This window comes from Lactuca virosa, chromosome 4 (genome assembly GCF_052849685.1).
Source record: "Lactuca virosa cultivar CGN04683 chromosome 4, Lactuca_virosa_CGN04683_v6, whole genome shotgun sequence".
Lineage (NCBI taxonomy): Eukaryota > Viridiplantae > Streptophyta > Magnoliopsida > Asterales > Asteraceae > Lactuca > Lactuca virosa.
In genome coordinates, this window is record NC_136429.1 from 514,924,038 (window position 1) to 514,950,462 (window position 26,425).

Consider the following 26,425-nt stretch of genomic DNA (forward strand, 5'->3'; position numbering starts at 1 on the left):
TCATCAACGTCTATTACGAATTTACGATACTTTGTTAAGCAAACATGTCATAATACAATCTATATTTGATTTTACTTAATTGATGTGCTTTTATAAAGTTTTAAAACATACAACTACAAAGACCAAGGTTACATGTCATAATACAATCTATATTATTTTACTTAATTGATGTGCTTTTATAAAGTTTTAAAACATACAACTACAAGGTTTTAATTTAATTTAAAGCTGGTATACTATAGGGTAGGTAGAGATTGAGTACAAACATAACATAGACCACAAAAGCTTGCTGCCTGTGACTCGTGAGATAAAGTCTGGTCCTATCCTACATTGAGTGTTATAAAATAGGAAACGTGGATATGAGATTGAAGGAAAATGTGAATAGCATTAATACAAGGTAAGACAACACCTCTTTATCTTTTTTTTATTAAGAGAATTGTATTTATTTATTTAAATGAGGTTAAGAATCATTTCAACTTATACCATACTTTCAAAATAGAATTTTTTGATAGATTTGGATTCTGTCGAAAATAAGATGACTATTATATGTTTTTAATTTTTTAATAAGTTTTTACTCTTTTTTAATATTTTGGAAGAATTTCGTATATATCTTTATTAAACATCAAAATATCATATTTGTCAAATCTATTTTTTAAATATCATATTACCCTTAATAAACTTATAAAATATCAAATTTACCAAAAAATCCTTAGTTTTATCATTTTTTTTTAACTATTTTATAATTATTTTAAATTCTTATTTTTATCAATTAACTATTAGACCCTTCTTTTTTATTTTCTATTGAATTTATAATTTTTGATTCATTATCCTCTTTGCCCTTATTCATTTGAAGATTCGTTGAAAATTTGATATCAGTGGTTGTTACCGTTTTGAATATCGCAGGTAATGTATGTTGGTTCGTGTTCATAATACAAGTTTCTAGTTAAGTAGCTCTAAACTCATTGCCCGATGGTATACGTCACTATCTAAAACTTTATATATAAGCAATTCTATTATACCTTTATTGTATTTTCTTTTTTATTGTAAATATTTTCTTTTTTATTGTAAAGTTGGAGTTTGTTTTTATCTCAAAATGCAGTAAGAAAAACATGCTACGAAGCTATATCTATTTTCATGCTCTTTTTCCTTAAATTTCATAAATTCTTTCGAATTTCAGTTAGTATTCCTTCGGTCTGCTCTCTTCCATGATTAAAAAATCTAAGTTCATTAACTATATAGTGTTTTACGTGTATATATTGCTAAACTTTGCATTTGAAATTGAGCAGTGTATATATTGCTAAACTTCGAATAATAAAAAAATGAACAGTGTATATATTGCTAAACTTCCAATTTGAAATTGAGATTAAGGTTTATGTTTTTCCGCTTTATAATTCATTTTAATATTGTTTGATATTTTATAATACTATATTGTTGCTTATGTGTATACTTTTGCTTGGCCTAAATAGTTTTGTATCTAATTTGACATGGTTGGGTTTTTATGATTTGGAAGAAGCTTATGGCCGATTGAATTGGAAAGTTTTTTTGATTTGGAAGAAGCTTATGGCCGATCGAATTGGAGAATTGGGAGGGGCAATACGACCGATCTATCCAGGTAGGCAAAAGTAGGGAACCGAAACCGGTTTTCCTATATTATAAGAACCGGGAACCGGACGGCCGGTTTCGGTTTTTCGCTTATTTTTCAAACTAGAACCGGTTGAAATGTTCTGGATGGTATGTTATCTTTCAGACCCTGTAAATGATTTCAATATTTAATCTGTTACATCTATAATTTTTAGGTATTCACTTTTAACCCTTGGGTTGTGTTTTGTTTGCAAGAATAGTCCCCATTGACATTTTCGTTATTTCCGGATGCAGCTTAGTACGCTGGGCGTACACCTTGGTTCTGTGCTAGCACGCTACGCATACGCTGGTACGTAGGGCGTACGTAGCCAGGGTACAAACCCTAATTTTTAGGGTTTAGACCTATTTAAGCACCTTTATAAACTCATGCACCCTCTTATCTTCAGCCCCCTTCCTCATTTCAAAATCCTAATGTTTATGAGTGCATTGTGAAGCTTGAAGGCCCTTGTTGGTGTCATTTTGGAGCCTTTGGTGTAGAAGGAAGAACCTTTAGGTTGTGGTGTTACACTCAAGACTTTGGATCAAACATTTTCTCTTCATTGTGCATCTTGTAGAGGTAAAAAGCTTCAATCTTGGTGTATGTTTCTTATGGATCTAGTTTTAGCTCAAAGTTGTCACCTTTTTGTCCCAAACTTAATCCTTGTGAGTAGGAGGTACTCCAAGACGTTTGAGTTTTCCTTTCAGAGGTTGTAGGGTGTGCTAAGTCATAAAAATGTGTTTTGGTCACTAGTTTCTCTCCATGCAGGAGCTAAAGTGGGTATAGAAGTTATGGTTTTTGGAGCCTAGGTCTTAATAGCCATGCTAAACCATAAAGTTGGAAACTTTATGGTTAAAGACATCCTTTTGAGCCTGGATCGGAATTTTGGACGTAAATGCTTAAGGAATATGCACTTAATGGCTTAAGCGCAGAGCAGCCGCATACGCTTTGTGTACCAAGGGGTACGCTGCGCGTACGTGGTCAGCTCCCCGAACCCTGGTCAACTGTGTAGTACGCCCCATGTACGTAACGAGTACGCCCTACGTACTCATTGAGTCAACTTGGTTGACTCAGTTGACTTTGACCTGGATTTTACTAGGGTTTGACCTAGGGGTATTTTAGGTATTTTGACCTATATGCTGAGATCGTGTCCTTGAATTTATTAAGGCGATTGGTAGCATTGATATCGGAGCGGTGTGCTATTCAGTTTGGTTATCTGTCTGTGAGGTGAATTTTCTCACTGTATCCATGGGTCGAAGGCACCAATACCAGCCCATTACTTGTTATGTGGAATGCTAGTTGTCTCTATGATGCTTGCATGAAAGACCAAGATCTAGCCCTTGACAATTGTATGAAAGACCAGGATCTGGCCCTGGCACTTATATGAAAGACCGGGATTTGGCCCTCAGATTGTAGGGAAATACCATGAGGGTAGCCCATGACACTTATATGTAAGACCGGGATTTGGCCCTCAACATTGCAAGGAGAGACCATAGGGGTAGCCCATGACACTTGTATGTTTTGTGTATGTGGTATTTTAGGGAACTCACTAAGTTTTGTGCTTACACTTTATGTTTATGGTTTCAGGTACTTCTGATTCGAAAGGGAAGGGCCTAACGTGATGGCACAACATCCCCCCACATGATTTCCGCGTTTGAAATAATTGTACTATGATATTTTGAATATTGTGACTTGATGTTGGTTTTGAACAATTAATAAATGATTTGATAGACTTTTAAATGAAAATTTTCACCATTATTTTGGGCTGTTACATAACCAAATTATGACTTTTTACATTCCAAAATTGAAGTACAAACACTAAATTACATGATGAAAAAAGAATCAAGTAATTCCGACTTTATATGAGTGAATTATGCGCATTTTAAAAGCGGGACAGATTCCAAAAAATAAAAACAAAATGCTGAAACAGAAAATACATAGCATTGATATGCTGTCTTTCGGGGTCTATAGCCGAGTCAATATCTAACCAAAATATATGTTTGTACAGTTTAAAATGAAGTGCAAACACCAATTACATGCTGGAAAAAAAATTAAGTAATTCTGACATCATATGAATGAGTTATGCACATTTAAAAAAACGGGACAGATTAAAAAAAACAAAAAAGTGTTGAAATAGAAAAACACAACATGGATATTCTTTCTTGTGAGCCAGGTGTCTGATTCAATATCTAACCAAAATATATGTTTGTATAGTCAAAAATAAATTACAAACTCCAAATTACATGTTGAAAGATAAAATCAAGTAATTCCGACTACATATAAGTGAATTATGTGCACTTTAAAAAATGGAAAAATGTCAAACCAAGACCGGTTTTCATAAAAATGGAGAACCGGTAACCGAGCCTTATTATCAATTCTGGTTTCGGTTCCGACAGTTCTAATGCTCATCCCCAGACAAAAGGGTTTTAAGATTAAAGGGCATTATGGTCCATTCACTTTTTATTTTAATTTCAATGATTTAAGAATATAAAAAATATATTATTAAATGTTAAAAACTATTAACAAAATATATTTTGAAAAATCCGATATTTTAAAAGATTAAGAACGTCAATACGATAGTTAGATTTTATACCAGACAAATACGATATTTAAATGTTTAGTAAGAACAAAATAAAAAATGGTCCACCGGTGGAGGCGAGGAGATGGAGACGATAGAAGACCTTTTTTTTATTTAGGTCGGACGGTGTACTAGGACCATAGTAATTGTCAGATGATAATGTACAACTAGGATAACACCACACCGTGGCGTATTGTTTGTATTGTAACCCTTGCCGTGGGAGAAGAATCCACCGCGCCTTCACACTTCAACTTTGTAGCCGTTGGACATTGTTTTTAATGTAATTTAATTTTATTAAACTTTATATATACTAACCACATTCATTTTTTTACCACAACACAAATACTCATCAATACTATATTTATTTTGGCAATTTCACAATTTCATTACCATCTTCTACTTCGTCAGATACGTTGACATTAAGGGAGTCAAAATTTATCGAAAAAATTATGGAAAAAACAATTGCGTATTATTAAGTACAAGAAGGTCAAAGTTCACGTTTGAGAACGAGAAAAAGTCCTTTACGGAGAAATAATGAAGCCAGACACAATCGTCTCATAGAAAACTACTTTGTCGATGATGCCACGTACCTTGAAAAGTTTAGATGACAATTCCAGATGAGGAAAAAATTATTCCTACATATAGTTGATGACTTGAATGGACGATTTCTATATTTTCAGTTGAAGTAAGATGTTGGTGGTAGGAAATGTTTTTCTCCGATACAAAAATGCACAACCGCAATTCGTTAGTTAACTTACGGAATGGGAGCAGAATCATAAGTTGAGTATTTGAGGAGGTTTTAGCGGACCACATGAGATAATGTTTACAAGTTTGCTACTACTGTGGTTATGGTTTATGCAACACAATACTTGTGCAAACCTACGAATAATGACATCCACCAGATGTACATCGCACATGAAACAAGATTGTGTTCCCTGGAATGCTAGGTAGCATTGATTGTATGCATTGGATGTGGGCAATGTGCCTAAATTCATGGCACAGTCAACACATGCAATGCGATCTTAAAGAACCGACAATAATTCTAGAAGAAGGTGCGTGTAATGATCTTTGGACATGACATATATTCTTTGGTGTCACGAGTTATAACAACGACATCAATGTTCTTGACCAATTGCTGATATTCAACGACATGTAATGTATCTTGGAAAGGCGTATAATGTACCGTTTCAAGCGAATGAAGTATCATACACGTGTGGGTACCATCTAAACTGTCTTGCAACCGCCTACGTCCTCACTGTGATGTATTTAGACGGAGTCAAACTTAGTAACATCCAAGACACCATCTCTGGCGTCTTCACCGCCGCGTTCTTCCTCTTCATCTGCCACGCCCGCCCACTCCAGACATTCTCCGTCGAACGTCCCCACCCCATCATCTTTTGATACTACGTCTTCCTCTCTCTTTTCGTCCAATTCACATTCCACGTCCTCTTCCTAATCTCTTCTGTTTCCGAAGCGGAAAAGCACATGCCAGAGGAATGCACAGAACCGGATTCAGAATTCAAGAGTAATTTGGTGTATACGGTTTCTTGCATGGTGAGTATGATGATACAGGCGGCAACGTTTGTAGTTGATTACATGGGGAATCCGTTTAATCAGAGTATCAATGAGAATAATCCATTTAAGATTGCACTTTTGGGAGCGGTTGTGTTTTTTACGGAGATTGCTTCAAATTTGTTTCGGGAGTTGAATGATTGGTTGAAGTTGGTGCCGTTGCCGAGGGTGCTGAGGGATAAGCTTTTGATTTGGGTGGTTTTGATGTTTGTTGGGTGTTATAGTTGGGAGAGTTTTTTATGGTGGGAGTTTCCGAGTAAAATGCCTATGGTAAAAAAGCAGAAGGTGATTGATGGTGAGAAAAAGTCGCAGTAAGTTAAAGTTATCGAGTTTTTTTTTTTTTTTTTTTTTTTTTTTTTTACATTTTGGAGTTTTGTTTCGTTAATTAGGATTGATACAAAGTTATCATTTATTATCAATGTACTTATGATGAGAGTATTAACATAATTTCTAGCGTTTTTTTTATGAAGAAAAAAGTAGTTAATTGATGGGTTTTGATTATAGTTTCTTTGTATCTTAGAAATAAAAAAGTTCCAACTTGGTCATGTTGACCAACTTCTGTGTTGGCTAGCTATAGTAGATTGTTATATAATGATTTTCCTCAAATCTTTGGGGTGGGTAACAAGATTTAGAGTAAACTAGTAAGTTACTAGCCCGATTAGCGATGGGACAAAACTTGCATAACTGCAGAAATGTAGGGAGCAATCATGCAAATATACAAAACTCATGTCGTAAAAGTGTGAAACCAAAAAAGTGTAGGGATGAAACATAGCAATATATATTATGCGGGATGTAATCTGTAAATTTTCTATTAGGTACAGACTATTTTTGTATTTCTTTTTAAATATATAAGCTATTTCTGTAAAAGGAAAATACACAGAGACATTTTCTGTAAATTATCGGGACAATTTTCGTATCACATGGACAATTTTTGTAATATATTTTCTACATAGGAGGCAAAACTACCAATATACAAAAAACTTAAACATAGAGACTTTTTTGTAAAAAAAAGCCTCTAGGGACTAAATGTGACAATATCCAAACCGTATAGGGACATTTTTGTAAAAAACCCTCTAAGGACTAGATGTGACAATATCCACACACACAGACAGTTTTAGAGTGTATAAATTGTTAGTTAACAATGCGGGGGAGTTTAGTTTCTTTTGGGGAGACTTGAGAGATTAGTCTATGTGATTGTAAGAATTTAACATATAATGGATCTTTTTCTCTAGAGGCATGAGGTTTTTCTCCGGTTTCGGAGTTTCCACGTATATTCTTGTGTCTTTTTATTTTTCTCTATTATTGTTATTGGGATAATTGTTGAGGATTTATGAGGGAATTTTCCCAACAAGTGGTATAAGAGATTCGAGTTTTAAAGGATGTCTTGGTTTTAGAGGTTCGTTTTATGCTCTGTGGCTGCAGGTTTGTCTGATCTTCCACAACCAGAAAAAAATATCTATTTGTCGTATTCGAAGGTGTCGCGGTACTTTAAAGGATCATATTATGCTTTGTGGTTGCAGCTTGGGTATGCAATTTTGTACGACATCCCCAGCAACACCTTCTCTTACTATGATTAGGTCCTTGACACCACTGCCATGCTTGGTGCTGTCCCCTCAAGATACAACTGGAATGGTGGTGAGATTGGTTTCGACACTTACTTCTCCATGGCCAGAGGAAATGCCTCTGTCCCTCCTATGGAAATGACCAAGTGGTTTGACACCAACTAGTAAGTTTCATATTGCCCCCCTTAGGTTTTTGGATGTTGTCAGTTTGAGTCGTAACCAAATTCTAATACTGATTTGTTGATGAGCAACCACTTCATTGTCCCAGAGTTGGGCCCTGATGTGCAATTCTCTTATGCTTCTCACAAGGCTATGACCGAATACAAGGAGGGTAGGTTGTATGTGTTCTTGATATGCTCTTTCCGGATTCTTTTAAACAGGATTTAGTAATCTTTTTTTGTTAATATGTTGTTTGGTTGTTTGTAATGCAACTTGGAGTTGAAACTGTCCCGATCTTTGTTGGCCCAGACATCTACTTATTGTTGTCAAATCCTGGAAAGGGTGTCGAGAAAACCTTTGATCTTCTGTCTCTTCTTGATAAAGTCCTTCCAATCTACAAGTATGCTTCTTTTTCCTAATCATTTTCATGGTCTTTACAATAAAGTAGAATCCCAGTTTCATTACAACAAGAATTACCCCTGCAGGGAAGTGATTGCTGAGTTAAAGGAAGTAGGTGCTACATGGATCCTGGTTGACGAGGCTATCCTTGTGAAGGATCTTGAGGGGTACCAATTAGAAGCTTTCACCAAGGCCTACTCTGAGCTAGAATCTGGTCTTAATGTTATTGTTGCCACCTACTTTGCTGAAGCATTCTTCATTGCCTGGAGTTGTTGGTTTCACTTTTGATCCTGACACCTGCATTCTCAGGCCGCTGCTTTGAGAGGCTCAGACCACCGTCGTGCCACCAATGTCAGGATGGATGCCCAACAGAAATTACTCGAAATTACATGAAAATTAGTTGATGCTGATGGTTTAGCACCACTAAGATATAATATAAATTCTAAATTATCTATTTCTTTTATCATCTGGGATTTCGTTTCTTTCTTATGTATTTTTTTCTTCTAAATGTGTAGGTTTGGAATGCTGATGTCAGATTTTATCGTATCAAGGATTTATCAGGCAAACCCATTTCCTATTTTTACTTTGACCCATACTCTCGCCCAGCTGAGAAAAGACGTGATGCATGGATGGATGAAGTTGTTGCAAGAATTCGTGTACTATCAGATGACAAAAACTCTGTTAGGTTACAAATTGCCTATATGGTCTGCAACCAAATGCCACCTGTTGGAGACAAGCCAAGCCTTATGACATTTCGTGAGATACATCCATCCATCCATACATGCATACTGCATAGCAAAATGAGATGATGAAAATATGATGTAATGTAATGTGTGCAAACTTGTGTTGTTTATATGTTGGTTGAAAGCTCTTAGTTAATCCAATTTTTAAAAAAAGTAATCCATTTGAGTTTGGGCATATATTTTTGGTTATTAATTTAGGTGGAGACCACTCTTGTACGCGCATGGGCGATATGAAGAGGTACGCTGTTATAATATTACCTTTGGTTTTCTTGTATATACCTTACCTTTTGAGGTGGTTGGATTCCTCAGGAATTGGAATTGAATTCCATTTGATTCACAAAATCCTACTAGTAATTCCATAAATTCATCTTATTTCAATTCCAATTTCTACAACTATACAACCATACGCAATCTAAGCCCCATTATTAATGTTGTAGTGTTGGGCTTAAAAGATTGCGTCATTGGGCTGTTAGTTTCGGTCCATTTTGTAAACGGTTTTGGGCCTGTCCAGCTGTCATTAATTAGGGTTATAGTATAAATAGTGCATGCATGCACCGTAATAAACAAGTCATTCTGATCATTATTCTAACCCTACCACACCTCTACAGTAGCAATTCTTTATAGAGTTCTTCTGAGGTTGTGGCTTTTTAATCATTCGACATCAGTTTGATTCATCCCGTGTTCTTGTTTAATTTGTGTTCATGATTTGTTTGTTAAGAGTCTAATCGATCTTAAAATATTTTTAGTCTTATCAATTGGTATCAGAGCAGGAGGCTATGTAAATCATACACATCTCTTATATTTGAAGAGGTCTTTAGGGTTTCCGCTATTATCGAATCTGTTGGAGCCGTCATTACCTTGTTGACGCTACTCCTTGATCTCGATTTTACGCTAACATGATCTTTACAAGTCTGATTCTTGACAGGTAAGCAAATCAGGTCATCATGTCGCACGACGATTCTCAAACCAATCCCATCAACATCTCGAACAACATTTGATCAACCACGAGGATTCTGATTCTATATCTTCACGAATATGAAGCCTGGGCTCTTCACTTTGAAGACTATGTTCTTGGCTCGGAGGATAATGGGTATCTGATCTGGGAAGCTATTACTTTGAGTCCTTTTGTTCATTCCGGAACCAATAGAGCCATCAAGACCTAGAAAGAATACAATCTGCTTATGATCGACGTGAAGGAAGTCCCTCAAGATGAGAAGGACAAACTCATTAGCAATGTGAAAGCAATGAGGGTTATCAGATTCGCTCTACAGTCTGATACCTTTCGTCTGGTGAGTTCATGCACTACCGCAAAAGAAATATGGGATAGGTGTAAGGAGCTATATTCCACCGATGAGGATCTCGAGCATTCCACCCAAACACTTCTACTTTCGGAGTTTGGTGACTTGAAGCAAAAACCGGATGAAAGTCTCGTTCAAGCGTTCAATCGATACAATCATCTTCTCAGTAAGATGATCAAGCATGGAATTGGAAGAGAGGTGATCGAGCAGAAGGTCACTTTCATGAATGGCCTCAGATCTGAATGGATTGCAGTGGCCTCAACCGTTAAAGCTCATGAGCAATTCAAAAGTTACTCACTGGCTAAACTCGTGGGGATTCTTAAATCTCATGAGAATGTTGTAACGAAAGAAGCGAAAGTTGTGTCCGGTATGGGGTCCTTGGCTCTTATCTCAAAGAGCAAAAGTGTTGTTGAATAAGAAACCGAAGTTGATCTCTCAGATAGTGACCTAACAAGCAAAGAATATGCTCTGATGGTTACGAATCCCAAAAGGTTTGCGAAGAAGAAATTTCTGTCTTCTAAGAACCAAAACTGGCAAGGAAGCTATAGTGCTGAGAAACCGAAAGAGGAGAATAAAAGCACTCCTCAGAAAGAAGAAGAAAAGAAAGAAAGCAAGCTGGTGGGTGACTCAGGCTATGACTGCAATTATTGTCATGGTAAAAACCATCTAGCGAAGGAGTACATGTTGAGGAGATTGAATGAGAAGAAAGAGGGAGAAAATGACGAAGCTTACTACATGCGTAAGCTGGAGGAGATCAAGAAGAAGAAGACTAATGATAAATATATGCCTGTTTTAATTGTGCAGGAAGATGTTGCAAAGAACGAGTTCGGTGGAGTAGAAGTTTGGTCTACTGACTCAGAAGATGAAGAAGTTTGCAAGCCCACACATGGCAGGGCATTTGTTGCGAAGGAAGAGGGCTCTGAGTTCGCTGGCAGGTGTTTGATGGTGACAGCTAGTGTGTCACAAATGAGAGGCTATACAACAGATGGCGGGTGTGATGAAGCGAAGGAGAGAGAAGACAAATGCTTTACCGCAAAACCAGTCGGAGAGAAGAACAACGAGTGTGATCAGTTGATCAAGAAGGTAACCAGGCATACGAACCACGATATACATTACTAATGAGAAGAACAACGAGTGTGATCAGTTGATCAACGAGTGTGATCACAAATGAGAAACAGAACATTCAATACATTACCGGTGATAGCCAGGGTTTTTGTAACACTCGTGTTTCTAGCCTAGGCATTAATCTTGATATGATAGTCTAGGTTAACCTTTTGTAACTCATTTTGAAGAAACGAAAAAGGAATTATGTGAATTCTATGTGTTTTATGTGTTTTATGCTTAATTACTAGGAGTTAATTAATTAAGAATAAAAATGAGCGTCAAAAATAAATTTTAGATAAAGCCGATATCTATTAAGAAAGTTGTAGTGGTCGTGACAAGGATTACAGATACATAAAGAATGCCGAAATCCGAGTTATAACGAAGAAGTTATGACCTGTCGAAGTTTCACGACAAAACCGGCTCGGTGCTGAATGTCGTAAAAAGTGAGTTTTTGATAAACTACTTTTTAGCCTTAGTGATCTAAACGAAACTCGTAGTGTTCGTTAAACCGAGAGTAGGTATAAAATAAACGCCCAAATCAGACTTCGTATAAGGAAGTTATGATTTATCGAAGTTTCAGCTTAGTAGTAGACAACTAAAAACTCGAATTTTAGATCGAGTGATTTTTAGCCGACACGACCTAAACGAGAATCGAAGGTCTCGTAAGTAGTAGCACAACGGTAAAAAGTCTGACGAAAACGGACGTCGTATGAAGAAGTTATGAATTTTTAACGGATTTCCTGTCCCGGTCTGTTAAAAATAATAATATAAAAATTAAAGTCAAAATTAGCCGACGAAGTCTAAACGGAAGTCGTAGAGCGTAATTTTACCTACGCGTGCATATAAAGAACGTCAAAAACGGAGCTCGTATGCGAAAGTTATGGATTTTAGAAGTTTTTGCACAAAAACCGAGAAAATTCGCATAGTCACGATTTGCCACGTCACCCTCGCTTAGAATGTGCCACGTGTCCGAAATGGGTGAGTCAGGCGAGCCACGTGTCCGAGCTGCTGAGTCATCCGAGCACCTGATCTGATCCGAAGTGGTCCAATAGCGGTGCGACACATACCCTCTTGCACGAGACCGAACCCTCGCAAGCTGCCACAACCCCCCTACTTCGGACTAGACCTTCGCACGTGCAGCCACCTGCGCACCCTCGCCTGCGGACCCCACCACCAGAACCGACTTCGGACCCCTATAAATAGAAGGGTCCTGCGAGCCTTCTCGGGTACTTTTGGGATTTCACCATCTTTCACCCCTTTCTTCATATTTTCTTCATCTTAACATTGCCCGAAGCCCCGGTATCAATTATAAGCCCCGGAATACGCCACGAAGTGCTCGTGAAGCCCGGAAAATTTATCTTTTCGGTTTCGAAGCCTGACTTTTGCAGAGTCCGGTTTCTCAATAAAACTCCCGGTTTTATTAGAAACGAAAGTTTTAGGAAACGAATTGCTGCCCGATTATCATCAAATCATGTGAGTATGTAGTTACTTTCAATTTACACATAGATATGAAGTATTTAGCTTAAAATACGTGCTATGTGTAAATATGTTAATTGTTTATTTGAGATGACTGTTGAATAGATGTTTTATACAAGTTTTAAACTGTATATGTATTTTATCTACAAATATATTGGGTAGAACATGAGTAGACAAAATAATCCGTGGGTGTTAAAATGATGAGAGGCCTCGGTGTCGGTGTTGTTGTTGGTGTTGTTGTAGTCATCTAGCGGAGTATAGATGACGATCACGGACCTTTCTAGACAGTCCAGTGGTACACTAGCAAGTTCCCAACTTGTAGGTGTTGATGAGCTAAATGTTCATTGGTGTACTCCAATCCCCCTCATGGTTGCCTTTAGGACATGTATGGCTGAGGAGTCCCCTTAGCAGTAGTGTCCAACCCGATGATATTCCTTAGGATAAGTCCCTTGTGTTAGGTGTTTAGGGACGTAAAGTGAGGACAACAGGAATGGGTAATCAGGGTTATTGTTGATTGGTGAATTTAATAAGTTATTATTATTGTGGGTTGAAAACCCTATATGCTCACCAGGCTCCCAAGCCTGACCCACTCAGCTTTTTATGATTACGGGTAGTGGACCCCGAGCATAGTCGGAGGACGATGTTAGATTTTTGGATTATAGGTCAGTAGTTGTAAATAATTGTTGAAAGGCTTATAATGTCTTGTTTATGCTTTTGATCTGTATCGGAACATGACATCCCGAGGTTTTGATATATATATATATATATATATATATATATATATATATATATATATATATATATATATATATATATATATATATACCTTCTTAAAGAAAGGTTTTGACAAACATTATCATGTTTTATATTGGGGACCTATTCCGCAACATCTTTTGAAAAGGTTTCCCTGATTTTATTTTAAAAAGCATAAATTAAACCGGTCTTTTCTGGCCGAGAAATTAGGGGATGTCACAGTTGGTATCAGAGCATTAGTTTAAGCGAATTAGGAATTTGTAGGATTTCTAGACTTAAACTTAGAATGCTAAGTGATGATTATGAGATGAGTGTCTACCATATTTTAGACACGAGCACTAGTTTATTTTAGGAAAGATGCCTAAAATGCCCTTATTTGCTAAATGTTAAATGTTTGCCATATATGCCATTATTTGTTCGGATCTATGGTCTGTTGCCGACCGGATCTGGAAACCTTATGTGTGTAGGATTCTAAGCGTATGATTACGAGATTAGAACTAACATGTAAACGTTTCGGAGTGATAAGGGAATTGACATGTCTAACAAGGATAAAGACCTAAATTCGCCTTATTCGGTATATAGATTTTAATGGCAAGAACTCGAAGTGGAGCGGGAAACGCAAACAGAAACCAACAACCTCAACCCCAAGTGGTGGAACAGGTGCCTATAGTAGGAGCTGCACCAGAACCCATCACTATGGCTGGAGTACGAACTATGATTCAGACCATGTTGGCTGATCAGAGGGAGGAGTTGAGGCAAATGTTGCTGAACAACAGGGATGAACCTTCAGTTCCTGTTGAACAACGTGAACTAAATGACGATCGATCTGAAGAAGGGAACAACAGCAGATCGGTTGGTCATAGTGAACCGCTTGTGGTTGGGAGGAATAACCACGAGGGTAGAGTGGAGAGAAATGGGTGCAAGTATAAGGACTTTATGACTTGCAAGCCCTCGACCTTCACTGGAAAAGAAGATCCTGTCGGAGTTATGGACTGGATCTCGGAAATGGAGTTGGCTTTCATGACTTGTGATTGCCAAGGCAAGTTACAAACTACCTTTGCAGTACGTCAGTTCAGGGGTAGTGCTGCTCGTTGGTGGAACACATTGGGGAAAACCTTAAGCCCTAATGAGCCATTGCAAATGACTTGGGCAGAGTTCTTGGTGCACTTTAGGCGCAAGTACTGCTCGGCCCAAAACGTACTTGAGTTAGAAAACCAATTTCTAACGTTGCAGAAGGGGAGTATGACCGTTGACGAGTATACAAATAACTTCACAGACAAAATGGAGTTTGCTTTGCGTATTGTCCCAGATGAGCTGGCGAAAATTAACAGGTACGCAAAGGGACTTCCATGGGAGTATGCGGTGCCAGTACGTCAGGCACTTACTTTGGAGGCAGCTATCTGGGCTGCCAAGTCTGTTAAAGATATGATCAAGGGGAGAGCCGCCAGCAAGGTTGAAGTTGGCGAAAAGAGAAAGTTTGAAGGAACGTCAGGTTCCAATAAAAAGAACAAATTCTCGAAGTCTGGTTCGAGAAAATTCGGAGGAGGAGCCGAAGCCAAGTGGTGTGACAAGTGTAAGAAGAAACATGCTGGGAAATGCAGCGTGGGAGTCACTTGTTACAAGTGTGGAAAGCCAGGGCATTATGCCAATGAATGCACCTTCACTAATAATGTCTGTCATGGGTGCCATGAAGAAGGGCATATTTTGAGGGATTGCCCGAAGAAGAAAGACGCAGCGAAACCCAATCTGCCACCAAAGCCGAAGGCGAGAGCCTTTCAGATGACACTCGAAGCTGCGAAAGAAGAAGCCGATGTCGCTTCAGGTACCTTTCTCGTAAACGAATTGCCTGCCCAAATTTTGTTTGGTTCTGGAGCCAATTACTCCTTTATATCGCATGAATTTGGTAGAAAACTAGCTTTGCCTGTTGATAGACTAGTTAATGCCTTATTAGTCGAAATTGCTAGTGGCAAGTTTGTACCTGTTAGCCATCGTATGAAAAACATCGTCATTGACATGGATTGGAATAAGTTCCACGAGGAATTATTGCCTATCGAGTTAAATGGTTTCGATATAGTTTTAGGAATGGATTGGCTTAGCGCCAATGATGCCGAAATAATGTGTAGGAAGAAGATAGTTAAAGTAAACCCACCAGGGAAAGAGTCGTTTATGGTGTATGGAGAAAAACGCAGAGTAAATTCTGGAATCATTTCCTTAATGAAAGCCAGAAAGTGTTTGGCCAAGGGGTGTACATCATATCTAGCGTTCGTGATTGATGCTCAGAAGGAAAAGAAGGAGGTGCAGGATATTCCGGTGGTGTGTGATTATCCGGAAGTCTTTCCCGAAGATCTTCCCGGATTGCCCCCTGATCGACAAGTGGAGTTTCGTATCGACTTGTTACCAGGAACGACGCCAATAGCAAAAGCACCTTATCGATTAGCGCCAACCGAAATGAAAGAACTTATGACACAACTTCAGGAGTTATTGGACAAAGGTTTCATTCGACCTAGTTCATCACCCTGGGGAGCCCTGTGTTATTTGTAAAGAAGAAAGACGAGAGCATGAGAATGTGCATCGATTACAGAGAGCTGAATAAAGCGACGATAAAGAACAAGTACCGGTTGCCGAGGATCGATGACCTGTTCAACCAGTTGCTAGGTTCGAGCTACTTCTCGAAGATTGATCTTAGGTCCGGATACCATCAACTAAAGGTGAGGGAGCAGGATATCGAAAAGACTGCGTTCATAACAAGATATGGACACTATGAATTTTTGGTTATGTCGTTCGGATTAACCAATGCCCCAGCAGCTTTCATGGATTTGATAAACAGGGTTTGTAAACCATACCTTGATAAATCCGTGATAGTATTCATAGACGATATCTTGATCTATTCGAAAAGCAAGCAGGAGCATGAAAAGCATCTGCGTGAAGTGCTAAAAGTTCTGAAAGAGGAGAAGCTGTATGCAAAGTTCTCCAAATGTGAATTTTCGATTCAAGAAGTCCAATTTTTAGGTCATGTGGTTAACCAAGATGGAATAATGGTTGACCCAGCAAAGATTGAAGCTGTGATGAAGTGGGAACAACCAAAAAGTCCTACGGAGATTCGAAGCTTTTTAGGATTAGTCGGATATTATCACCGAGTTATCCAAGGCTTTTCTTCGATCGCTACTCCATTAACAGCTTTGACCCACAAAGGAGCTCCTTATGCTTGGAATGAAAAGCATAAGGAAGCCTTTGAAAAGTTAAAGAAGAGATTGTGTGAATCACCGATTCTTTCGTTACCTGAAGGAGTTGATGACTTCGCAGTCTATAGTGATGCCTCTGGAGTTGGGTTAGGATGTGTTCTGACCCAAAGGGATAAAGTGATAGCGTATGCATCGAGGCAGTTGAAAGAACATGAAAAGAACTACCCCACTCATGATCTGGAGTTGGCAGCGGTAGTATTCGCCTTAAAGATATGGAGGCATTATCTTTATGGTACTAAGTGTAAACTTTTCACTGATCATAAGAGTCTTCAATATCTCTTTAATCAGAAGGAATTGAACATGAGGCAGCGGCGCTGGCTGGAACTACTCAATGACTACGACTGTGAGATACTTTACCACCCTGGTAAAGCAAATGTTGTTGCTGATGCTCTTAGTCGGAAGGTAAATCTTGAAAAGAGAAGGCCAAAAGCGCTGAAAATTGAAGTCGTCTCGACAATTGTGGAAAGTATAAAGAAAGCTCAGGAGGAAGCTTTGGAGAAAAATGACCGGAAGGAGGAACGTTTGGGTAAAATATTGGTGTTTGATACAAACGGTCAAGGATTGAAGGTATTCAAAGATAGGATTTGGGTACCTAAGATGGGAGGAATAAGAGGTCTTCTTTTGGAAGAAGCTCACAAAACCATGTACTCAATTCATCCCGGCAGTACGAAAATGTATAGGGATCTAAAACCCTATTACTGGTGGCCGACAATGAAGCTCGACGTTGCTAAGTATGTGGCTGAGTGTGTAACTTGTGCTAGGGTTAAGGCACAATATCAGAAACCGTATGAGAGTTTAGAACCTTTACCTGTACCCATGGGTAAATGGGAGGACATTACCATGGATTTTGTAACTAAACTGCCCAAGACAAGGAACGGTCACGACATGATTTGGGTGGTCGTTGATCGCTTCACTAAGAGTGCGCATTTCATAGCCGCTGACGAGAAATGGACTATGGATAAACTTGTGAATTCTTACGTGAAGGAAATTGTGAGGCTACACGGTGTTCCGTTAATGATTGTATCCGATCGTGACAGCCGTTTTACCTCAAGGTTTTGGAGGAGTCTACAAGAGGAATTGGGTACCAAGTTGTGTTTGAGTACAGCTTACCATCCTCAAACCGATGGTCAAAGCGAACGAACAATTCAAACATTGGAGGATATGCTGAGAGCATGTACCCTACAATTCCAAGGTAACTGGGATGAACACTTACCTCTAGTAGAATTCTCCTATAAGAATAGTTTCCACTCAAGCATCAAGATGGCAACTTATCACGCTTTGTATGGGGAGAAGTGTCGAACGCCATCATGTTGGCTGGAAGCTGGGGAAAAGCAGTTTATGGGACCTGAAATAGTCCATCAGACTGCTGAAAAGTTGAAGGTGATAAGAGAAAGGATGTTAGCCGCTCAAGATCGACAAAAGAGCTATGCTAACAAGAAAAGACAACCGATATCCTTCGATGTTGGAGATTCGGTTTTACTTAAAGTCTCGCCGTGGAAGGGACTTATAAGATTTGGTAAAAGGGGAAAATTAAGTCCAAGGTTTATTGGACCATTTAAAGTTCTTCAGAGGATCGGGAATCAAGCTTACAAGCTAGAATTACCAGAAGAACTGGAGGGTATTCATAACACATTTCATGTGTGTTATTTGAGGAAGTTCACGGAAGATGTGCCCGACATAATTCCGATTTCTGAGTTAAAGGTGGATGAAAACAATAGGTTGATTGAAGAACCTGAGGCGATCGTTGACCGTAAGACTATGAAGTTGCGACGCAAGATGGTTGATTTAGTGCTTGTGCGCTGGAAACATACGAATGGACCAAATCTCACCTGGGAAACGGAGAGTGACATGATGAGTCGCTACCCACAGTTGTTTGTTGGTGTGTGTTTCCGGGGACGGAATCATCCTAAGGGGGAGAGAATTGTAACACTCGTGTTTCTAGCCTAGGCATTAATCTTGATATGATAGTCTAGGTTAACCTTTGTAACTCATTTTGAAGAAACGAAAAAGGAATTATGTGAATTCTATGTGTTTTATGTGTTTTATGCTTAAGTACTAGGAGTTAATTAATTAAGAATAAAAGTGAGCGTCGAAAATAAATTTTAGATAAAGCCGATATCTATTAAGAAAGTTGTAGTGGTCGTGACAAGGATTACGGATATATAAAGAATGCCGAAATCCGAGTTATAACGAAGAAGTTATGACCTGTCGAAGTTTCACGACAAAACCGGCTCGGTGCTGAATGTCGTAAAAAGTGAGTTTTTGATAAACTACTTTTTAGCCTTAGTGATCTAAACGAAACTCATAGTGTTCGTTAAACCGAGAGTAGGTATAAAAAGAACGCCCAAATCTGACTTCGTATGAGGAAGTTATGATTTTTCGAAGTTTCAGCTTAGTAGTAGACAACTAAAAACTCGAATTTTAGATCGAGTGATTTTTAGCCGACACGACCTAAACGAGAATCGAAGGTCTCGTAAATAGTAGCACAACGGTAAAAAATCTGACGAAAACGGACGTCGTATGAAGAAGTTATGAATTTTTAACGGATTTCTTGTCCCGGTCTGTTAAAAATAATAATATAAAAATTAAAATCAAAATTAGCCAACGAAGTCTAAACGGAAGTTGTAGAGCATAACTTTACCTACGATTTCATATAAAGAACGTCAAAAACGGAGCTCGTATGCGAAAGTTATGGATTTTAGAAGTTTTTGCACAAAAACCGAGAAAATTCTCATAGTCACGATTTGCCACGTCACCCTCGCTTAGAACGTGCCACGTGTCCGAAATGGGTGAGTCAGGCGAGCCACGTGTCCGAGCTGCTGATTCATCCGAGCACCTGATCTGATCCGAAGTGGTCCAATAGCGGTGCGACACATACCCTCTTGCACGAGACCGAACCCTCGCAAGCTGCCACAACCCCCCCTACTTCGGACTAGACCTCGGTCCAATCAGGAGAGGACAGCGAGGCCTTCGCACGTGCAGCCACCAGCGCACCCTCGCCTGCGGACCCCACCACCAGAACCGACTTCGGACCCCTATAAATAGAAGGGTCATGCGAGCCTTCTCGGGTACTTTTGGGATTTCACCATCTTTCACCCCTTTCTTCATATTTTCTTCATCTTAACATTCCCCGAAGCCCCGGTATCAATTATAATCCCCGGAATACGCCACGAAGTGCCCGTGAAGCCCGGAAAATTTATCTTTTCGGTTTCGAAGCCCGACTTTTGCAGAGCCCGGTTTCTCAATAAAACTCCCGGTTTTATTAGAAACGAACGTTTTAGGAAACGAATTGCTGCCCGATTATCATCAAATCATGTGAGTGTGTAGTTACTTTCAATTTACACATAGATATGAAGTATTTAGCTTAAAATACGTGCTATGTGTAAATATGTTAATTGTTTATTTGAGATGACTGTTGAATAGATGTTTTATACAAGTTTTAAACTGTATATGTATTTTATCTACAAATATGTTGGGTAGAACATGGGTAGACAAAATAGTCGGTGGGTGTTAAAATGATGAGAGGCCTCGGTTTCAGTGTTGTTGTTGGTGTTGTTGTAGTCGTCTAGCGGAGTATAGATGACGATCACGGACCTTTCCAGACAGTCCAGTGGTACACTAGCAAGTTCGCAACTTGTAGGTGTTGATGAACTAAATGTTCATTGGTGTACTCCAATCCCCCTCATGGTTGCCTTTAGGACATGTATGGCTGAGGAGTCCCCTTAGCAGTAGTGTCCAACCCGATGATATTCCTTAGGATAAGTCCCTTGTGTTAGGTGTTTAGGGACGTAAAGTGAGGACAACGGGAATGGGTAATCAGGGTTATTGTTGATTGGTGAATTTAATAAGTTATTATTATTGTGGGTTGAAAACCGTATATGCTCACCAGGCTCCCAAGCCTGACCCACTCAGCTTTTTATGATTACAGGTAGTGGACCCCGAGCATAGTCGGAGGACGATGTTAGATTTTTGGATTATAGGCCAGTAGTTGTAAATAACTGTTGAAAGGCTTATAATGTCTTGTTTATGCTTTTGATCTGTATCGGAACATGACATCCCGAGGTTTTGATATATATATGGGAAATATATACCTTCTTAAAGAAAGGTTTTGACAAACATTATCATGTTTTATATTGGGGACCTATTCCGCAACATCTTTTGAAAATATTTCTCTGATTTTATTTTAAAAAGCATAAATTAAATCGGTCTTTTCTGGCCGAGAAATTAGGGGATGTCACAGTTTTCATATAAAGGATTTTCATTCAAAACCACGATATACAATACAATTGGTGGTAACCAGGAATACGAACTAATACATTATACACATCTACAGAACACAGTAACAAACATATATGTTAGAAAATATTGGATTTTCTTGGAAACATACAAACATTTTTTTTACAGATTCAATGACAGGTTTTTAGTACAAAAGCATGCTTATGAACTCACCAGCTTTATGCTGATACTCTTTCAAAATCGCTTGTATTCTCAGGAAATCGGTAGACAGGTACTCCCACAGACTTTTGAGAAGCGGAGCGTATAGAGTCACGTCTTTTATATTTTGCTATACTTTTGGTGTATACAAACTATGTATCAAATATATGTAAATATCCATATATATGCAATGTTTTGGTTGTGTTTACTTTGATTACTATGATGCAATCGTTGTGGTACCGTACATGAAGTCCTCCATCCCCGAATGTTTCCGCCGTTTCGGTTTGGGGGTGTGACAAATAAACCCGTTCGAGAGGTTTTTACTAGTTGTATCATATCGATTCAACACAGTTTTTGAATAAATCCTTCAGTTCAATCCGGTCTAGAAGTTAGTATAAAACCAGTTGTTTTTGAACCGCTATCATCTCATGTTCCCGGTCCAACCAATTCAACCAGCTAGTTTGAATCGGTTTTTTAAAACACTACTTATGAAAGATAAACATGATATCTCGCTTTTAAACTAGAAAAATATAATATTAAAATGTTTAAAAAGGATATATATAAATTTTTTGTTTTATACAAAATGCTTACTTTAATAAAAAGAAAAGAAAAAAACAAAATTTAAAACAAAATCTTGAGACCTAAACAAGAGTAATTTATTTTCTTTCCTTCTCAAATTTACCTCCATTTTCTTTGTATATTCGTTCCCCCCACAAATCTCCCTCCAATTTAATGGCATATTCATTCCCCATCTAAACTAAAACGTATACAACCTTTCTCTGTTGTTTTCTTTGCTTCCTGATATCACTTGACTACCACTGCTGCCTTCACCCCCTCCCACTACCATTGGAGCATTGCGTTCAAGGGAAACCTTGAAAACTGTAAGGCAGCGATGCACATCTGCTAACCCGCCCTCTCGATCTGGTCGTTGTTTTCAGAGTCCATCATTCTATTCAAACACCGTCACTATTTTTTAACTCCATCACCGTCGATTACAGGTACACAAATTCCCACGTGGGCTATTAGTGGCTTGATATAGGAATCCAAGGTTCCTAAGACAGATAATCATTTTTGATTGTTCATAATCTAGGGTTCATGACTTTCTCTTATGCTTATTTTTGAAATATAGTGTTCTCACACCTTTAAAGGGTTTTGTATTTGACGACATCCCTTTATTCTCTGTAAGGTTATGCAAAATAACTTATTATTTCCGAGGTCTATTTTAATACATGGCAAATATCCTCATGAACAGAAGCGTGGCTTTAAAGATGGAGTTTTTAGTCGTTGGTGTATTAAGGTATGCTCAATCTTTTTAAGTTCAAAAGTAATTTCTGAGTTTATTTATACCTGTTTGGAGTGGAGGAGTATAACGTGAGTAAATAAATGTGAAAAAGTGCTAATCAATCATGCTTGTCCAACTGTTTTGCGTATTTTCCTCTGCCACCAGCAATCAAGTCTACCTCACCGTCAGCCTCATGTCCTGCTGTTTGTTTTTTCTTCATCTTCTATTTACAGGTATCAATATGCTTTTTCTATATATCTTGATAGTATATCAAAGCTTTGCTTTACTTCTACTTCTTATAAGCAACATATATAATCAATCTCAAAACCCTGAGTTATGAACTACCTATATGTTGATGCTTCCATACATGACTAGAGTTTTTGAAGTTTTGTTAATTGAAAGCTGAGAAGGACATAAATTAGTTGGGAAATGAGGTGTTTTGTTTTACATGGTTGAAGCATACTTGAACATGTGTTTTTGCAAAAGAAGTATGTATCCATATTGATTGTCTGTGGTCTCTGTTTAATTCATATTAAAGAATTACATAGCTACATAATTTGTTTTAAAGATGGCAGCAACGTTATTTCTTCTTCTTTTCCTTTTATGCTTTTCATCAGTATGGCATCAATAAAAGTCTTATTAGATACAGAATTCGTAAATTGATAAAGTTGATTTTACTTTTTAGTAAGTATTATCCAGTGAATCTAATTGCTGAAAACTAAAAAAAACAATCAAGAAGCACTAAACTCAATGTTGATGTTTAATTATAGCATCTTACTTTCTTTTATATGAAAGCACACTTTCCTTGCCAAATAAGAGATGTAGATTACATAGATTTGCATGTTCTTCCTTTATTATTCTTTTACTCAAGCGTCAAGATACTCATTCTCACTATCACCACATGGTAATGTTGATGATTCCTTTTCTTTGCTCCCATATCGTCTCTTAATTCTCAACTGTAAAATGTGTTGTCATATTTTGATTATTTTTTTATATAAATAATTTGGTTCCTTGATGAAATTTGTGGCTAGCATACTAACATTGTCACCTCCTATGGTAGTCTTATTAAAATTTATGTACTTAATTTAATATGTATAAAGGATACAAAATGGTGTAATCATTTGCAAATATGGACAAATGACTTTTCCGGAAGAAAAGTTTGGCTCGGACCATGTCTAAATATGCAAACGAACTGTTAATATTATAGTCCTGCCCCTAGCTGTCAAGATTGCAACTGAGAACTTGAATTGTTGTTGGAAGCCTACATGGCTATGAAAACATTTGGTTTGGACCTTCTAATTTTCGTTGCTTACCAGCTTATGGGAGCTAGCAATAGGTGGTGTTGGAACTTGGAAACAACTTTGTTTTGTTGGAAATTGTTAATGGTTTAGGTTAAATGGCAGTGTACTATTGTGTATTTTAAATGGGTTTATGTTTAGTTGCTTTATTGCAAATAATATATGAAAGAAGTTTTGGATATCCTGAATACTATTTGCACAAAACAATAATTAAAGAGTCTGTTGAAAAATGAGAATGTGAGTTTCAATTTGTAATTACATAGAGATTATTAAATATGGCGGCATGTCACTACTGCTATGATTTGGAAAAAAAACATGTTGAAAAATAGGTGTTAGAAGGCATAGAGTGTGGTTTTTGAAAAATTGGATCCTTTAATCATCTTAGAAATCGCTCCTTGTAACTCATAGAACACGTTTGTATTACAAAAACCGGGTTATATAACTTTATAGCTAAAAGACCCGGTTATGTCAATATAATTCGGGTTTTTTTAAATCTAGCATAAAGCCTGCTTGTTCACTTTAAGCCGAGTCATATTACACTTCCCTTTATAAAACCCGGTTTTTGTATCATATAACCCGGTTTTTTCAAAACCCGGGTCCTATAAGCCGGGTTCTATGTGCCTTTTTGTAGAATATTTTGATATGGCATTCAAAATTTTGACCAGTGACAACGAGAGTTTTTATTCCTAATTCATATTAGTAACCTAGAAGCAAGAGCTATTACGTATTACGTACTACATAACATATTAAATGTGCTATAAACTAAGAAGCCTTCAGCATATTAAAATTTATTGAAGAATCTGTTAATCCTCTCACAAATTTAACAGGGAACAAAAACACAACAACATTTCATAGGAAATATAAGAATTAAAATTTACTGTATACACGTGCAAAAATTGAGAATACATCCTGGACTACCGGTTCGACACTGAATAAGGCAATCACTATCTTTGTCACACCAACACCTCTGTCACCCAAAACACTTGAGATTTGCATACCTGCAAAGCATGTCAATTCGGTAGAGATAAACGAACATGTTAAGAACCAGAATTATAATTGTGAAAAAAAGTACCAGCGATGGAAACCAATAAAACGAAAAAGGAAACCATCTTTAACGAGATTTGCTCCATGTTTTATAGGAATTTAAAATGCAAAATAGAAGTAGCTTTTATCTTCGTCTATTTCAATGCTCTTGGCTCATGTGTGTGTGTGTGTATATATATATATATATATATATATATATATATATATATATATATATATATATATATATATATATATATATATATATATATATAACTATGTTTTTGCCTCTTAAGTGGTCATAAATATTATTTTTTGGAAAAGTAACCGAATCTATTAATATTACAAACATTTTCATTGATTAACACGTCGTCAAAACCTTTGCAAATTGCACACCTTCAAAGAAACCGTTTTTGTATAAAATTTTCTATTAAATAAAATTCACGAATATTCTATTAAAGAAACCATTTAATTGTTCCTTGAATAATATGGAATAAAACCTATATAGTTTATCATTTTCCCGAAAAGAAAATTGTTTCTTTTTCTATTAAAGTCATGCACGAATACAAATTTCATATATATTGTCAACATAAGTATAGATATATTTAATATGCATTGCATTATACATCATACATATACATATGTCATATACATATATAAAATGACATCTTAGTAGATATACATCTACTCTGCAATGTACATACATATGCCATATACTTGACAAAACATAAACATTGATGGATTCGATGTTATAAATAAGAGAGGCTCTAAACCTAGTTAACCGTGTCCAATCGGACAAGCATGTCGTGTTTTTATTAACATGACATGAAAAAAAATATTTTGTTTATATAACACGAACATAATTGAATACAATGTGCTGTTGTTTATAACTAACATGACAACAGTTCTGTTAAAACGTGAGAAACATAACACATGTAAAAATACCATCAATTTAGTTATATAGTTAAGAATACAAAACACGAAAACAAGACAAAACACATGTTGATATTATTATGTCAATTTCATGTTAAATTTTGAACACAAATATTTCATGACATGACAGCGTGTTTTCACACAGGCCACAAACACGATTTCACAGTCAATTCTCTGCCAATTGTGTTTCTTTCCATATACGATTTCACAGTCAATTCTCTGCCAATTGTGTTTCTTTCCATATATTTTGTTGGCGTCATTTTATTGATTGATACGTCTACATCAACGTCTTTAATTTTTTTTTGATGAAAAATGCAGAAGATTTTTTATTATAAGGTCCACAACAGTTTGAGTAATTGTTTGTATGAGACTATGAGCCAATTAAATATTTAACGAAAGATCTATTATTGGAATTAGTCTAGGTGCCGTCAAATTAACGAATCAAACATTCGGTAAACTGTTGTTATATTTGAGAATGTGCTTCGATGCACACGATCATGCAAGACAATATTGGTAATATAAGAAGTTGTAATATTATTCTTATGTTGTTCAATATATGATATGTCTTTGTGATCCGTTCATCACATCGCTAACCCGACGCTTCCGCCGCTTGCCGGGGTATGAAATAAGTGGCCGCAAATAAATGAGGAAGAAGGAACAAATTAACCCTAAATAGCCCAAGAAGGGGTTTTATAATATTTAGGCCTTTCTTTTCCCTCTCTAACTACTAACGATGAGACGCTTATTTGTTTAAAAAAATTATAAAACTACATGTAATTTTAGGACACACAAAAATGTGTGACCTAAATAATGACATATTTTTAAAAATCGGCAAGGTTTCTTTTTTTCCATATCATATCCATGAGGCATTTTGCAATCGGGCAAAGACGATATAACCGATTCTAAGGGCTAAATCGTGATATTCACTAAAGCTTAAGGTGTAATTTAGCATGT

The 26,425-nt window shown here is 37.2% G+C and overlaps 1 long non-coding RNA gene across 3 annotated transcripts; it reads left to right on the forward strand.

Moving 5' to 3' along the window:
* The first annotated feature begins 347 nt into the window (after positions 1–347).
* On the forward strand, positions 348–3,330 carry LOC145169502 (uncharacterized). Of its 3 annotated transcripts, XR_013742537.1 has the most exons (6): positions 351–394; positions 901–969; positions 1,508–1,609; positions 1,873–1,927; positions 2,073–2,194; positions 3,203–3,324. It is a non-coding gene; the product is annotated as an uncharacterized LOC145169502 (long non-coding RNA). The 3 variants fall into 3 exon arrangements; XR_013742536.1 differs by having other exon boundaries at positions 1,508–1,927; XR_013742535.1 differs by having other exon boundaries at positions 348–394; positions 901–1,927; positions 3,203–3,330.
* Positions 3,331–26,425: the final 23,095 nt, after the last annotated feature.